Below are 16,304 nucleotides of genomic sequence, written 5' to 3'. Positions count from 1 at the left end.
TGAGAAGTAATGAGTCCACTGACCAGTACGAGAACCTGGATCCTCAACTATTCTCAGATTAGGCACTTCTCCATTTGGCAAATCACTCATATCTGCATCCTAGTGTCCTGTTTAATTTTAGGTTTATGTTTTTTTGTTTGGTTTTTTTTTTTTTTTTTTTTTTTTTTTTTAATCTATGTTTGGCTGAAACAGAAGGGCATGTTCTGACAGTTGAGATCACATGCACTCATCTATACCTGAGGGTTAGAAATATCTAGCTGGGCTTTATAGGTCAGTCATTTTATAATACAGAGTGTCAACAATGATCTTGTGTCTGTTTGATCAACCATTTTAGCTATACTCTCCATAATCAAAGAGCTAGCTTTGATGAAGAAAGCAGACAACCAAACTTTGTAGCCACAGGAAAAAAAGTACACGTCCTTGAGGATTGTGCCCCTTTCATGCTGTGATTAATTAAGCAATTAAAAGTATGATTGGTCTTTTTAAAGATGTCATGAGATGCAGCAGCTTCCTGTTATCCAGAATAAATTAATATCTTCAGTTCTTTTTAAAAGCACTAGAGCTGCAGGACAAAATGTTACACACCTCAGAAATTGGAGAAGTTTTCTCTTCTCAAATATCATTGAAAAGAAAGATGAGTCAGACCAAAGCTCTGATAGCTCTGATCATAAATATTGTGACTATTTCTACACTGTATCAATAACTCATCTTGCTAGACCAATAGATCTTTGAAAATCAACCAAAACCAACTTATCCCCTCTTCTCCCCAGGACTGTATCCCATGGGATTCTTACAAGCAGGTCCCTCAATAGGCCAAAACTCTGCCTTTGTGAAGGGCTGCAGTTTGCCTCATTTACTCATCTCAGGGTCCTGTACTGCAGCTGAGCTGGCCCCCAGTCTTCAGATCCCTGACCAGTTGGCAAGCGTCAGGCCCAGCAGAGCCCATGCCCTCATTGGCTCCCCAGTCACCTATATTAGGAAGTTGTCAAGGCACTCCAGAAAACTCTCACATTTTTTGTTTTTAGTGTCCATCTCTTTTAGATGCCTATATTTTGGTCAACGCTCTCAGACATATAGTTTGATTTTTCGGTGGTCCTATGTAGGGCCACAAGTTGGATTTGATGATCCTTGTGGGTCCCTTCCAATTCAAGATATTCTATGATTCTGTGATTTTAGCCCTTCAACACGGACCTGTATTCCCACAAACCCTGGTGTCTCCTTGTCAACAAAAATTACATGGAAGTCAACAGGAGCTTGCTCACTCATATATGCCTCTGACTTCATATCTGATTAAGTACAGGAAAATCAGACTAGACAAAAGCTAAGAAACCAGTATAAAGATTAATATAAAGTAAAGTAAAAGTAAAGTAAAAGTAAAGTAAAAGTAAAGTAAAAGTAAAGTAAAAGTAAAGTAAAAGTAAAGTAAAAGTAAAGTAAAAGTAAAGTAAAAGTAAAGTAAAAGTAAAGTAAAAGTAAAGTAAAAGTAAAGTAAAAGTAAAGTAAAAGTAAAGTAAAAGTAAAGTAAAAGTAAAGTAAAAGTAAAGTAAAAGTAAAGTAAAAGTAAAGTAAAAGTAAAAAAATTTTCCAACATACCGAATATTTTTTAAAATACCAGACTGAACACAGAGCTACAGGTCAGATATTCTCTTAGATTTTGGAAAAAAATAATGAAAGTCTCCTGTCACTAAACAAAGGCAAAAAACTTCACCTGACTTGAAAGGCTTTAGATTTGCATCAAGAGAATCAAACCCTGGTACCTTGTTCTGGCTGCTCTTAAGGTATATTGAAATTGTGACTTATCCCTCAGACCAAGATGAAACAATTCTGTCAGGCTATCTTTGGCCTCTGAAGTATTTCAAGCTTTCTAAGTCACTCTTTTCTCACCACTATCTGCTGCAATGACAGCATGTCTCTAGTATATCTTTCAAGTAAGAGAACCATAATGAGAACAAGAAAAAGGGTGTAACACGATCAACAGTTTAAACAACATTTCATCTTAATCCCACTTGTTTGCTAGTTATTTCCCTATGCTTACTGGTACTTTGAGAAGAAAATCACTTATTCATCAGGAAGTTCATATTTATTACTTCATCAGCTGATTTAGTTATGCCCCAGGAGAGCTTTGAAAATGTTAATCAATGACTATACCATGGTAAAAAACTTTTGTATTTCTGCCTTTCCACATAGCTTGGCAATCACAATTACAAACAAGGCACAATAGGGTTTACAAATTCTATCATGAGGAAGGACAGAAAATCTTGAAAATCTATTGCATTTTACCATTTTATTTTGCAATATACATTAAACAATAAGTGCTTTATACACAGAAAATCAATTCTTAAGAGGCAAAAGAATAACAGGGCAGGTCATTTAGAAAAAATCTATGATACATATTTAGAATTAACACAATTAATCCATACAACCCTCTTAATCCAAAAATGTCAGGCAGTAAATTGACTGACCATTTTTAAGACAGGTGGTAGCATATTAACAATATGGATGTGCCAAGTTTACTGGAAACAATTCACTTAACTCACACAAAAGCTACTATAGCCAGACCATCACTTAGCACGTCAAACATCGATAACTATCTGATGCACTTAAACAGCTTGGGAAAATATATGGAGTGGAATAATCAATTTTCAGGGTCAGAAAAGCATTCACTATGGACAGCATTTTGCAGTCCTCCTTGAAATACATAGTTTTTCTATAGCTACTTTTATGGAAGAATATTTACAACCTGTCTAAATGTCCATAACAAGGTTATTGCTTAGAAGTCCACAGGAAGTCATAGCACCATATAGACAAAACCTCAGAAACACAAAACTATCAGCTTCACTTAGATGCATCCTTCCTGCAACATATTACAAGGTCCCACAGTCAACACTGATCCTTCAGCTTCACCTAGACCATTTCAAGTCACTGAAATTTTTACTTTGCAAGAGCAGCAGTAGCATCTATATCCTGGTCTTTGCACCTCTTAATAGTAAATATACATCTTTGCTGTTAAAAGCTCAACACTTGTAAATGTCCCCATCCTGCAATACTTTATCACCACAAGAGGTAGTTATCCGAAATTACTGTAAAAGAAAACATCTCTAAGTTCTTTTTTACTACTTCAAAAGTTAAAAGAGCCAGTCCTATGAGTATGGCTGAAGAACACGCAGTTCTTTTCAGTGTAAAGAGCTGGTAATGAAGACTGGTGGACACTTGATCAATGGTGTTCAATCAAAGTAATCTAAAGTTTACTGGACTGTTTAAATACAGGAAGACTGATATACAAACAGAAGATAGAAAATGTTCTATTTGGCATTTTAATACAAGTCACAATCCAAACTAGTTCATTAAATGCAAGCTGTGAAACTTAACTTTGATCTATAAGTCACCAGAGAAAAGGATAGTAAAAAAAGAAAGCTGTGATAACTAGATTTTCTAATTTTCTTTCCTTACAGCTCTCTCAGAAGAGATCCAAGCATTCCTTTGGAAGTTCTTTTCTTCCAAATAACTTGTCAGTGGATCTGTTCTTAATTGTACGTATAAGGACAAGTTTTCATTAGGGTGCAATTAGGCATGCAACTCCATTACTATTAACAATGCAATGAAGAATAATAAGGCAGAAATAAAAGCACTAACATTTTTTCAAGGTAACGGGTCATTCTTAATGGAAATTGTGTGCCTTAATTTCCTATCCCTGGTAATACAAATATATTGTCAGATCATGAGGACAAAAAGGACAAACCTTAAAAAACACCACCAACAACAAACCACCTCCATCCTACCCTGCCCACAGCTAGTAAAAATAAAAGAAAGAATGAAATCTTGGCCTTATGAAATGCAGTAGGAACTTTTTTTTTCTTACTTCACTTGAGGAACACTTCAGCTCATGACTACTGATTTAGCAATTTCAAATATCTTTAGTAAGTACAGCTTTACATGCAAATCTATAATATCCAGGAATATGCTAGAAATATGAAAGAGAACTTGGTAATAGCTAAAATAAGAGTTGATCCAATATCAGATGAAGAGCATGAGCATTTTTCTATTGACTTCTGGAGGTTTTGGATGGTGTCCACTTGGAGTCGCATACTGAGAAGGATTTCTATGCTAACCACAGTGTTTTCTTTGCCAAGGGAAAATAAAAACATATTTAATATAACGACATTTTATCAATTATGAAAGCAAAATGTCTCATCTCCAGCTCTAGAGTAGAAAGGGAAGCTTTATTTTCTTGGTTTTAACAAAAAAAATATAGTGTTTCAAGAAAAAAACAAAAGGCACAGGAAAAGAAAAACACTCGACTATCACATTATTATTAAATCAGAATGGGTGAAGATGTTTTCTCTGTATTTTAGTTTATTTATTTTACCATATTTCCTATTGCAAAAAAATACTAATTCACAGCAGCTGCTATGAACAAGTTGACAACTTAACAAGACAGCAGACAAAATATTTGATTAGTTTTGCCTGGTGGTAAAAATCAATATTCATTCAACAAATTTAAAGAAATAACCTTCAATCCAACCATTTAAGGTGTTTTGGGGTGAACTCCATGTGACCTATTAAAAAGCTCAATACACAGGAAGATTTAGGAAGACAATTATAGAAGATGATTTGCTGTATTAGGCCAGTGGTCACAGATGGAATTGAGCTTCAGTCACAGAGGTCAGTAATAGAGTTTATAAAAACCAGGGCAAAACCTATACAACAGGATCATATGTCTGCAGGTAATCCCCTTTCTCATACAAATTAGCTGAAGGCTGGTTTGTTGTTGGAAGTATGAGGGTTTTTAACAGCTTTGAACAATGTTTTCTTTTATAATCCCCATTTGTATGCCTGTACAATTCTATTCTTCTTCTTCTTATAAATGGCCAATGACTTTCTTGAATAGTGCTGAGCACTTTGCTTCGGCAGTTGGAATCTACCTGTGTAAGGCTTATATAGAAAGCACAAGGGCCTCATACTCCAGCTGTAACACATATTTTAGAAACTATGCCAAAAAAAGAATTGCACAGGAAAATTGTGTGTTGTGCTACTTATTACCAATATTTAGGTTTTTATTGTTCGTTTTGCTTTTATATAGTTTTCTTTGGCAAACTTGTTTGCTACCTTACTCTTCATTCACATACATAGCATGCTGAACGTATTCTGAAATGGTTTCTCTTTATATCTTTTTTATGGCAAGATAACAACTATTTCATTAAAAAACTTCTATTTCAGCACTCAGAAAATCTCAGAAAATACTGTGGAAAATAAGTATGTGCCAACATCACTATGATTTTTTAAGGTATTAAATATCTATTTCTTTTATCCTTATGTTCTTTTTATTGCTGCCATGACCCTGAGGAATGCCAAATTGCCCTCTTGGAGTGCTATGAAAACTGGAATCAGGCACCTAACAGCTTTCCTCTGAGCTGCAGGACTCTCAAATTTGAAGGATGTCTCTTTTCTCTGTCTCTTTTTCCATCTCTGCTGGAGACATGAGAGAAAATTTCAACATACAGCTGTGGATCACTGAAAATCCTTCTGGTACATAGACTGCTGCAGTTCAGTGGTTTTTCTTAGGAAATATTCCTGTTATGTTCTCTGTGCACCAGTGCCTGTCCTCTATTTTTATCTTTTTTTTTCTTTTTTTTTTTTTTTTTTCATAAAAGGCAAAAGGTGAAGTCAATCATAACATAAGTCCCTTAAAACAAAAAAAGAACAACTCTTCTCTTTCTCCAGCTGTAGGACTGCTGCATGCAGAACTAGTACAATATCGAGGTGAGAAAATTACTCCTGCACTATACAAAGTAAGTAAAATCAGTCTGGTGTGACCTCTTTAAAAACAAGAGCAGCTGATTAAATTGCTGTTACTGCTATCACTTCACAGGTCCAATTGTACAAGGGTAACGGTCCTTTAGTTGTATCAGCAGTCATCTCAGAAACAACAGCCTGAGTGGTTTTCTGTATTTTTTTTTTTTTCTGATAGTACTTAATTGCCAAAATATTAGGTGGTTCAAGTAAATCAAACAGTAAATAATTGAGACGATGGAAATCTATGACTCATTCACAGAAATCTAAGCCCTGCTTGTCTTAGCATGAACAGCCATCTGAATTTTTCTTGGCCTACAGCCAGGATGACTTCACACAGGTAAGTAAAAATAGAGCCAGATTTCTTGCATTTACAGTAAAATATGATTGCTCATGCAGGACACTGGCTCAGCAACAGTCACAGCTACAGGATTACCCTTCCAGGATTACAACACAATAATGTTCAGTCATTACGTATGAGGTGGATATGGGAACTTGCCTCCCATACTTCCCTCTGCAGTGCATCAGCCATGCCACATACTTAACAAGAGCTGCTCAACTTGAAGACCAGCAGGATGCTCTACCTGGGGGACAGTGCAAGGCTATCATTACAGCTGGATGACCCACAGAGCTTTTAACGGAAATACTCAAGTCTCTCTGGACTAGCAATGAAGTTATGAATATGAAAAAAAAAGAAAAGGCTGCTTCAGTTGTTAGAACAAGATAGTAAAATAGAAACAAACAAAAAACCCACAGGCTCCACTATCTTTCTAAACTCTGTCAACTTACCACTTCCTACATCCAATTCTAAACCAGGACTCAGACTGTGCAGAGATGCTCACCAGTTCAGTAAGACTCTTGTTCCTTGTTGATTTTCCTTGCCATGTCTAGTATCAGAAGGGACAGAATACTACACATGAGGTCCTAAAGACAGTTAGTGTTTGAAGAAAAGAAGTTGATAGTGTTTTTGTCTTGAAGTGTGTGTATAAATACATACGTATATCCATGCACATACATCATTTGAAATCAAAAGATTCAATTTTATAAGCTTCCTACGTTAAGTCCTAGCTTTAGCCAACTGCTCTTGTGAAATAAGGTCTAAAGGTTGGTAATAATCAACATTTATGAAGACTGCTCTCTTTGCTCCCATTTCATGTCTTGGCCTGCCAGGATGAGAGCCGGTGCTTTGGAACATGTGCTTTGGAAATCTACTCAACAACTTTGTCAAATCCCTTCCAATCTTTTGGTTCTGGACCATTTCACACCAGTGGCTTGTCACAATATATTACTTCTTTCTACCCAGACAGACTGAAAAATATTTTTCACTAGTACATTCTGGCAATGCATCCTGTTTCCACAGCTTCTCACAGCTGTAGTTTAAATCATAAGGTGCCAGGTACCTGACAGGCAGCCATGATGCCACAGACACGTGAAAATACACTGTGAGGAACTACACAAAGAGCTGAAGACAATTTATGAATCTTGGACACTGTACTTGGATTTTCATTGTGGGTGGCCTTCACTACTGCCTTTGCTAACAAGATGTAACAACACACACAAAATAAGTGTGTCTATACTCACTTCTCCATGACACATCCTTCTAAATTATTTAGTCCCTGCTTGGAAAACAATCTGGTTCTAAATTCTTTAGAGAAAGGAGCCTGCTTGCTCAAAAAACATGACTAAAGGGAACTGAAGAAAATACTAAACTACGTAATACTCTTATTGTGCTACAAAGTGAAAATTAATTTTCACGAAAGGTACAATACAAATCACGTAAATCTCCCTTTACTCCTCACAAGAAGTCTCAGGCTAAGCACCACCAGAAAACTCAGATCTTTTCTGTGCAAAAATCTGATTCAGGTCTGAAATGGGCCATAGGGGTCTTCGCGTCCTAAATGTCCCAGGATCAGGATACATGTCACATTATTATTACAGAGCATAAACATGGTATTATATTAATTTTGTAAAATGTATTAGTTTGTCCTTACTATGCATAGACTTCTTGCTCTATTTACCAAGCAATTACCAAGCTCTAAATCTTCACTATGCCTCCTAACACTCACTTACCAACGGTTTGTCATTAGGTGCATAATAATGCTTTAGACAGAGTCTCGGCGTCCTCCCTTCTCATTCTCGCCTTGGGAAAACATGCAACATCCACTCAAAACTTGGTTAACTGATTAAAACATACTTTCTAATAAGCCTATGACTTTAGTGAAGCTGGTTAAATATAAAGGAAAAAAAGATCTTATCTCGTGTATTAATCAGACAATCAAACTGCACTTCAGTCTGAAGATATTTCTTGAGATGTGGAAGAAATAAGTTTTTATGTCACTTATTTTAAGGTTTTGCCTTGTATCTCATACCTCTCTGTACAAATCATATCTCATTTTTGTGCTATCATCCTTACAACTTTGACATACAAGGACACTCAGTTCCACACTTGCACACTCCTGACCACAGAGACCAATTTGCATTATCCAGGAAGCAAATGTGATCACCATGCAGAAAGCCTTAGAGAGGCAAGTATACATTTACCAGGAGAACCTGTAACACTTTTCTCCATTGCAGATGATATGATGGCCACAGAACTGCACCCTTTCAGTGTCCCTCAGGGCAACAGAATATAAATTAGTCCCTTAAGAGAAAAACATCACTGACAAAGGAATATTTATATATTTGGTTTCTATAAAGTGTCAGAAATTTTACCCTAATTTCCCCTCATTCTGACATAGGACATGTGTCTACATAATCTATCAAACATCTTTGTTCCCACCTCCAAGTGTTTAGGGCTTCAATAAGGTTGTTATCCCTGAGAATCCCTGAGAAGCAGAGGGTTGCTTTCCTGAGCACTGCACTTTCAAAAAGCACTGGGACTACACAAGTCCTTCATCACCTCGGACTAAACTGCTGGTAGCATAAGCATTAAATTCCATTACAATTCTTATTTTCTGAATGAGGCTTAGAGACCTTTGCAGATTTGTCCATATGAGTGAATGGAAATGGGCACTAATGTAGAAATCAGCGATAAAGTTTTCTGTTTGTGGCATGCAGGCACGCTGCTGTTCTCACGGCCTATTTCTCTCATTTCCAGCCTTCTCAGCACATGCTGTCCTGATACTACTACTTAAAATCAGCTCCATGCAGGAACCTCTGAAGTCCTTCGCTTGTCTGCCAGTAACCAAACACAAAGCTTACATTTCTAACAGCTCCTACCCGTTGATCCAATTGCACAAGTTTGCCACTTGCAGTGACAGCCCTGATCACCCACAGAGCTGACACAATGAGCCAGTGGCTCAGCAGCTGCACCTGGCGGGTACAGCTGAAGAGCTGAAATTATGAAATTAAGCTTGGGATGGCTGACTTGCAGAACTACATCAATGGAGCAGAAGGACAGCTGATAACAGGAGAATAAGAGAGCATATTGCCCTCTTCATTAAACTTACTACTGTGTAAAACACTAAGCAAACCGGACATGCTAAAAATTATCCCCTTTTTGCTGTTTTAATGTTACAAGTGGGCCCTATGGTCACCTGTCATAATAAAGGATGCATTGCACTGGGGCTGTAAATTCATACTACAAAAATATTTTCCTGTCCCTTCCCTCCTGAAGAGGGAAAAACAATTTGATTAGGCTGGGGGAAAAGTGTCAAATTCCATTACAAACAACCTCCCTTAAAATTACACTGTGTATGTACAATAAAAATAAGAATTAAAAAAAAATAAAATAAAAATAAAAAAGGAGTGATTTGTGTTAAGTTCTCATTGCTTCAACAGTTGCTTTCAAACCATGACGGAAAAAAAAGTCTCAAGATCACGTACACTTTACAGAAAAGCTCTGTTCTCCATAAAGTTGCATGGTTAATTCAAAACACTTCATTCACAAGCAATATGCAACCTGAATATTTATTCATATTCTGATGAGTGAGGCTAGGGTTTCATCTTCAGTTTCTTCAGAATGGGACATAACTTCTTCTTAAAAATCTGACTGGAACCTTCAAACATCTGCAGCAAAGCTCCTTACTAATACAGATTCTGACTTATGTTTCCCAATGATAGCTGTCATGGGTTTTCCAAAAGATTAAGCCTTCAGTGCTACATTAAAAGTAGAGTAAAATGAACTAATTTAGAAGTGCAAAGTGAAAATATGGTAATTTAAAATTTTTAAAAAAGGATAAAATAAATTAAAAAAATCCACTTTCCAATTTGCCACTATGACATAAGAGAATCACTCTACTTTGTGTTTATGATAACTTTAGTGACTTTCGTATCAAATCACAGTTTATCCAGAGCTGAAATATCAGGAACTGGTGGGCAGTCGAACTATGAAGTGCATAATCTTGTAACACCACCATATTGTGAAACTTAGACTGCAGGCATGGATCCAGAATACAGTAATTACGGGTTTGCTTCCATCACAACCACCCTGGAAGAGACAATCTTAGTGGGAACAACGGACCAATTATGATTAAATCCTTCAGATCTTCTATTCAAGAGTGAAGAGTAAAACAATTATTTAGGAGGCTCCTCAGGATACAGGATCAAAGGGAATTTGTGTGTTATAGATCCGAATTTGTTTTACAAGACACAGGGAGGCATAAACGTCTTTATTTGACAGAAGTGACTGAAACACAAAATTTAGGTGATATATACCCCAGGTAAAATGATAGCAGAGAGAAGAAACAATTGTGCACCTTTAATACCACCTGCTCATATAAATTCAAATCACCTCTTTGCATTTACTCAGGACAAACTGGGACCAATAGAAAACTGCTAGAGTACCTGGCATGCTTTGCTCTGTGGTAAGTGCCCTATTCCTGCAGGGCAGCCTGTGCAATTATTGCTTAAGAGTTGCTTTTGTGCTCAGGGTTGACATTTGCAAGAAAAGTCACAGCTGCCAAAGGAAGAGTAATGATGCAGCCTTGTGGTAAACATAATGAACCAAAAAAAAAACAAAAAGAAAAGAAAAGGAGAAGGGGAAGAATAGCTCCTCAAGAGCACCACTGGAAAAGCTGGCCATTGCTTCCAGATGTGCAGTTTCCCTGAATTTCAGACAGAGTATTCATTACAAATATTTACCTGGCAAGTTCTGACGTTTTTCTTTAAGATCTATGTTGCTTGAAAATATTATTGACTTTTTTTTTTTTTCTCCCCAAAGTAAAATATTGATTTTCAGGTAAACTTGCTTATGTCAAGGCTAAAAAGGAAAAGGTGAGTTAGAGATAAACCTTAGGTCCTTCTTCCTTTTTTTTTTTTTTTGGTATAAAGTATAACATTAAAACAGTCTTTTTAGGTCAGGCTATTCTTCCATTTTTATCTGACTACAAATTAGACAAATTTTGTCAGCCAGCAGAAAAATGGAAGAATGTTTCTGCTTTGTCTGTTAAAAGGAGAAACATTTCACTGAGGCATGCCAAACATTATAGACTCCAATGTAATCTTCCTGAGAGGTTTGGACTATGCAGGTTAAATTCTATAATCACACACTTCTGTGAAATGATGTCTTTTGCTCCTCCTTTTCCTAGAGCTGCTATATAAAACTATATTTTACTTTTTGCAAAAACAAGAGCAGGAAATTTATTTCATGAGGGAAGATATTTGGCTAGATATTTGAGCACAGGAAGGAGTCCCACTGAGTATTTTATTTAGCAATGATTTTCCTTTCTGGCAGTCTATGAGACACAACCTATTCCATTATACTGAGAGCACTTTAAGATAACCCATTAACAAAACCCACATTCACACACACACACATTTATACATACACACACTTTGTATATACTGAGTAGTTCATTTGCTTTCTGTTGTATCTTTCTATATTACAACCTTGACCAATCAAGGGAACCCAGACCTGTCATCAAATCCTAGTCTATTCAAAGTGTATAATTCAGTGACTGGCAAATAATAATAAGGACTACCATTCTGGATAGATTAGGGAGATGCTGTGTGTGTTGTAGAACATCAGGTTCTTAACCCTAGGTTACTGCTCCACTAGGTGACTCCTCAAGTTCTCAGTTGAAAAGTAACCAATATACCTTACTATGTGACACAACTGAAAATAAATGAGACTTCATGCCAGATTAGATGCTAACATTGGACAGTCTCTTCAAAGCTCATCAAGATGAGATGATGATCATCATCTCTTCAAGATGATTACAGAAGAAACAGGTATTTTTTGAGCCAAGACAGAAAAAAAATTCGAAGAAAACAACAAGACACAATGAAAGAAAATGGTCAACAAAAGTTAATAAATATTTTCATACATAGGACTTCTGCTGCTGATGATCCCCTTTCCAGTTTTGTATATACCAATGTTCAAACCCAACAGAACACTAACATGCAGCTACGTACTTTCAGAGAAGATAACGACAGTGCTGCTTAAGTGGATGACAGTGAGAAGTTAGGTCCGTGGTTGGAGTACGTTTGAAAGCAGACAGATAATAGAAAAGAATAGCAGTAAATTGTAATATAAGTTCTAGCAGTAGCCTTGTCAGATTCAGGCCATTTTCTTTTATTTCAGTGTAGTGTTAAAACTCCCTTTAGCAAGAACATAAACATGAAATTTTAAGTCATAGTTGCTGAGCTGTTGCATCCTGATCAGAGATAGCTAGCAAGGCTCCCAAAGGTCAGAATCCATGTATGATAAGAGCTGAGGGAAAGAAAAAGTTTCTGTTCATTTATGTTTCTTTCAAGCAGAATGAAGCTTTTTTTCTCAGCATGACTTGGTGGAAACTTAATCTGTCTTGATTTGATTACTACTTTGATTTCACTATGGATGGGATCCTCCTGTCAGAAAAGTCAAAATAAATTTCCACTGTGACAGTAATGGGCTTTATCCTGTTCATTTGAGATCATTCCTTTGAGTCAGGGGGTGTTCCACTTTTTGTTAAACAAAATTAACACTTTTTTTTTTTTTTTTTTAATACATGTTCCACAGAATAGTTTCAGTCTCATTGATTCAAACTGCTAAGTACAGACTTGCTTGCAAAAATAGCATTTATCCAACAGACGGGAAAAGTATTTAATTTTCTTCTAATCAAAATTAATAAAGATTCTAATCATTTCATTGAAACAACAGAGACAATGGACTCATTTTCCTTCCTTTTTTTTTTTTTTTTTTTAATTTTCTCTAAGTACTCCTCCAACACACACACACACACACGTATTTATTCTAATAGGAATTTAGGAATTTCATTCTTGAAATACATAACTGACAACCTTCAGTGGCAGTCATAGTCCAGGATTAGTACTGCAGTCTTACCTTTGATGTCTTGTCTCTTCTTCAGAACCATCAGCATATGTGGCTTGTACTGTACTCGCCAACAACTTGTGTCACTAACTGCACTCTGCAGAAATAAAAAAAACATTAAAAAAAACTTCAGAGCTGTGATAATACACTTTTCTCTTCCAACACCTTCCCAAACTATGTAATAGCATTTCCATTCTACCAATTAGAAGTTTTACTATTTCATGATTAAACCCAAGGTGATAGATAAGCAGGAAAAAAAAAAAAAAAAGAAAAAAAAAGAAAATCAAATTTCTCCTTAGCCTGTAAGATCTAGTGGTTTAGGTGCCATCATATAGTACTTGCTTACATAAACTAATGATCGCTGAGGTCAAAATTTCTGCATTGTAACACAAATTGCAATTCTCTCAGCCACCTGGAGTTTGTTTGCTCTTTCCTTCTGCTAATAGCTTGCCAGTTCAGTCTGATGTTTTTGAATTTCTCAAATCCCACAGCTGCAGCTTCCAAATTCAAAATTCATTTTGACCTACAATGGTAGGATTTCAATTGTATGGCTTCATTAACACACTTTCAAAGTTGAAAATCACAGCTGTGACCATACAGAAAACAAAGGACAACAGGAGGTTATAATCCAAGAGAAAAAATATTCAGAACACTACCTTGCACTGAACAAATGCCTGTCTGCAAAGCACCTGAGAATATTTCCCTCCAAAAAAATCCATCTTTCTCCTATAAAAAATTGTTATAACTGTTATGTTGAGGGAGTAACAAGAATAGACAATTTTTGGTACAATGAACAAGTGTAAGGGAGGTATTTATTGTAGATTAAAGCCCCCAGGTATCCTCCAACTCCAGAACTGCATAAGTAATGGTGTGGTAGGATGAGTAAACACACCAGATATATGGCAGACCTACTTCTGTCTGATCTTTATTTTAGAGCAGCTTGTGTTTTCCAAGATATGCTGTATATCAGGTTATCAAAGGATATTTTTATTAGTTTCTAAATTTCAGCCGTACGTTACTATTCCTTACATTAAATCCAGCATGTGTTTTTACTCAGAACATCAGCCTTCATCTATATTCTGTTTATGTTCTGACAAGACTAGGGATATTGCTTTCTCTTACTTTTGTGTTTGATTATTAGACTTACATGACTTACACTGATATTTATCAGCAAAGCCAAAGAAGCCCCTCTGCCTTTTGTTAGGCATCTGCATTACTGTTTTATGTACTGGCTTACAGGTAATAGAATTACATTAGGATGCCAGCACAATGTTCACTGTATTTGATCAAATTTGTTTGCAAATGGAAATATTTCATTCAAGCTGCATTAAAATAAATCACCTCCAGAGATCTGCAGATAGAGTATTACATGAGGAAGTTTTATGTATATATTAATAGTTACCCAGTTCTTTCATTTGACTTAATACTTTCCAATTAAGCTCACGCCTCTTCCTTATCATTAACTGACACCATGACCACCCCTGAAATCCCCTTTCCCCTCAAAAAATTAAAATAAAAAATGAACCAACAAACAGAAACAAACAATGAAAATAGATTACAGAAAAGACTGACCATTTTCAGGCAATATCACCATTGGCTTTTGTTTTCCTTTCCAGACCAATGGTATCTCACACTTCACATCTTCTTCCCAACTAAGCTTTACAATAGCTACTTCAGAGGAAGTCAAATTAAGTGATTAGTGCTGCTCTACCTCCACAAAGTAGATCAAAAATATGAATAATGAAAACTGTTGTTAATGTTTCCATGTGAGGTTTCTACCAAGGATGAGCAGTGCCTGAAACAGATATGCAGGAAGTTATTCTGCACTTGCTCATTCATTTGGAAAATATTAATGAAATTAATTTGAAAACAGTTTTTAAAATAGAAAAAAAAAAAAAAAAGTTTATTTTCTTTTAGTCTGGAAGCAACTGGCAGCACAGTGTATCACCCACACTAGTTGTAACACCTGGCAGTATCTCCTAAAGCTATAAAAGAGAGCTGCTTGTGTGACGGGGAAAGGAGGCAATTTACTGAAATTACGTAATTCACCACTTGGGAAAAAGTGCTCTGTGCTCTCCTTGGAAAACCCACAGTCTCTCTAAGGAAAGGTAAGGGCATTCTTTGCCTTGTGTTGCTCATTAGCCAAATTGCAGACACAGTTATTCATTTGGTGAAAATTAAGAACAGCTAAACTAGATCTCACAGCTCTGTGCTGTATCTTCTAGTGTGCTGTTTCTGGCTGTAATTAATACCAGGCCTTTCAAAGAGAGGTAGGAGAGCCCCAAGTGACAATGTGGTGGATGATGTGTTAGAACCCTGCCCATAAAGTAGGATCTTCTCCAGATCAGTAGCATGAGGGTTTCACAACTAGTGACAAACCTCGATCTAAGTAAGTGGAAAAACACTTTTTATTGTTTTCTTGCATTATGTTTTCTGCCAAAGCTGATTTTTTTTTCAGGAAAATTTGCTGTTTTAAAGTTTCAGTGGTATATGAAGAGCTATTTACAATAGTTTCCTTCTCAGAGATTGCTTCTGAACTCCATCTGCTTCTCTTCAATCGTGGCTTCTTTCCAGCAGGTACAGCCCCAGTCTGCAGAGCTGCCCTCTCCCTTCTCTCCCACCTCCATGCTAAACCAGGTGGTGTGGGTGGGCCCACAGTGTGGGACTGCAGCCAAGGAAGCTCTCCCCCCCCTCCCCATTTTTATTTTTTTTTTCCTGAGGACTGTGCCATGCCAAAACATCTCTGCAGATTCAGAAAGAGCAGTACATCTGGGTAATAGCCAGGTATGCTGCCAGCACTGAGGACAAGAGAGGGACAGAGGAGACTTACTTGGGAAGCTTAAAACCATCCAAGCTTTGCCAAAGAAATATAAGTTCACTTTTGAGCTCCAGCTTTCTGTTATTGACATCACCAACATGTACTTTTATTTGACCTAGATGTTTCCAGCACTTCTCAGCTTCCTTTCAGACTCTTATTTTTAAATAATGTCCCTGAATATCATGAATTTTCTGGCCAGGACAAGTATGTCTTCTTTTTCATTTTAAGAAGTCCAGCTCTGTTCTACAAATGTTCTTCTTCCTACTTTACTCTAAATATAAAACTCGAATTAATTCTGAAAAAATTACAGAACCTTTTCTTTTTAGCAGCCTGCCGCATTACCATAATTCTTACATTTTTCTGACTTAATGGTAACAGCAAGTACTACAACTGCATGATCTTCCCAAGAAGCAAAATCTGTTAAGTGCTAATTTATTAGTTAGC

At 36.5% G+C, this 16,304-nt stretch overlaps 1 long non-coding RNA gene across 1 annotated transcript in view; it reads right to left on the bottom strand.

Moving 5' to 3' along the window:
• Positions 1 to 13,135, bottom strand: part of LOC116494434 — a 232,147-nt gene extending 219,012 nt beyond the window's left edge. Inside the window, exon 1 of the long non-coding RNA XR_004253873.1 lies at positions 13,055 to 13,135. This is a non-coding gene — a long non-coding RNA (uncharacterized LOC116494434). The remainder of the gene's footprint in view (positions 1 to 13,054) is intronic.
• Between the last annotated feature and the right edge of the window lie 3,169 nt (positions 13,136 to 16,304).

This window comes from Aythya fuligula, chromosome 13 (assembly GCF_009819795.1).
Source record: "Aythya fuligula isolate bAytFul2 chromosome 13, bAytFul2.pri, whole genome shotgun sequence".
Lineage (NCBI taxonomy): Eukaryota > Metazoa > Chordata > Aves > Anseriformes > Anatidae > Aythya > Aythya fuligula.
The sequence above is the reverse complement of the archived record's forward strand: the minus strand, read 5'-3'. Positions and strand labels throughout refer to the sequence as shown.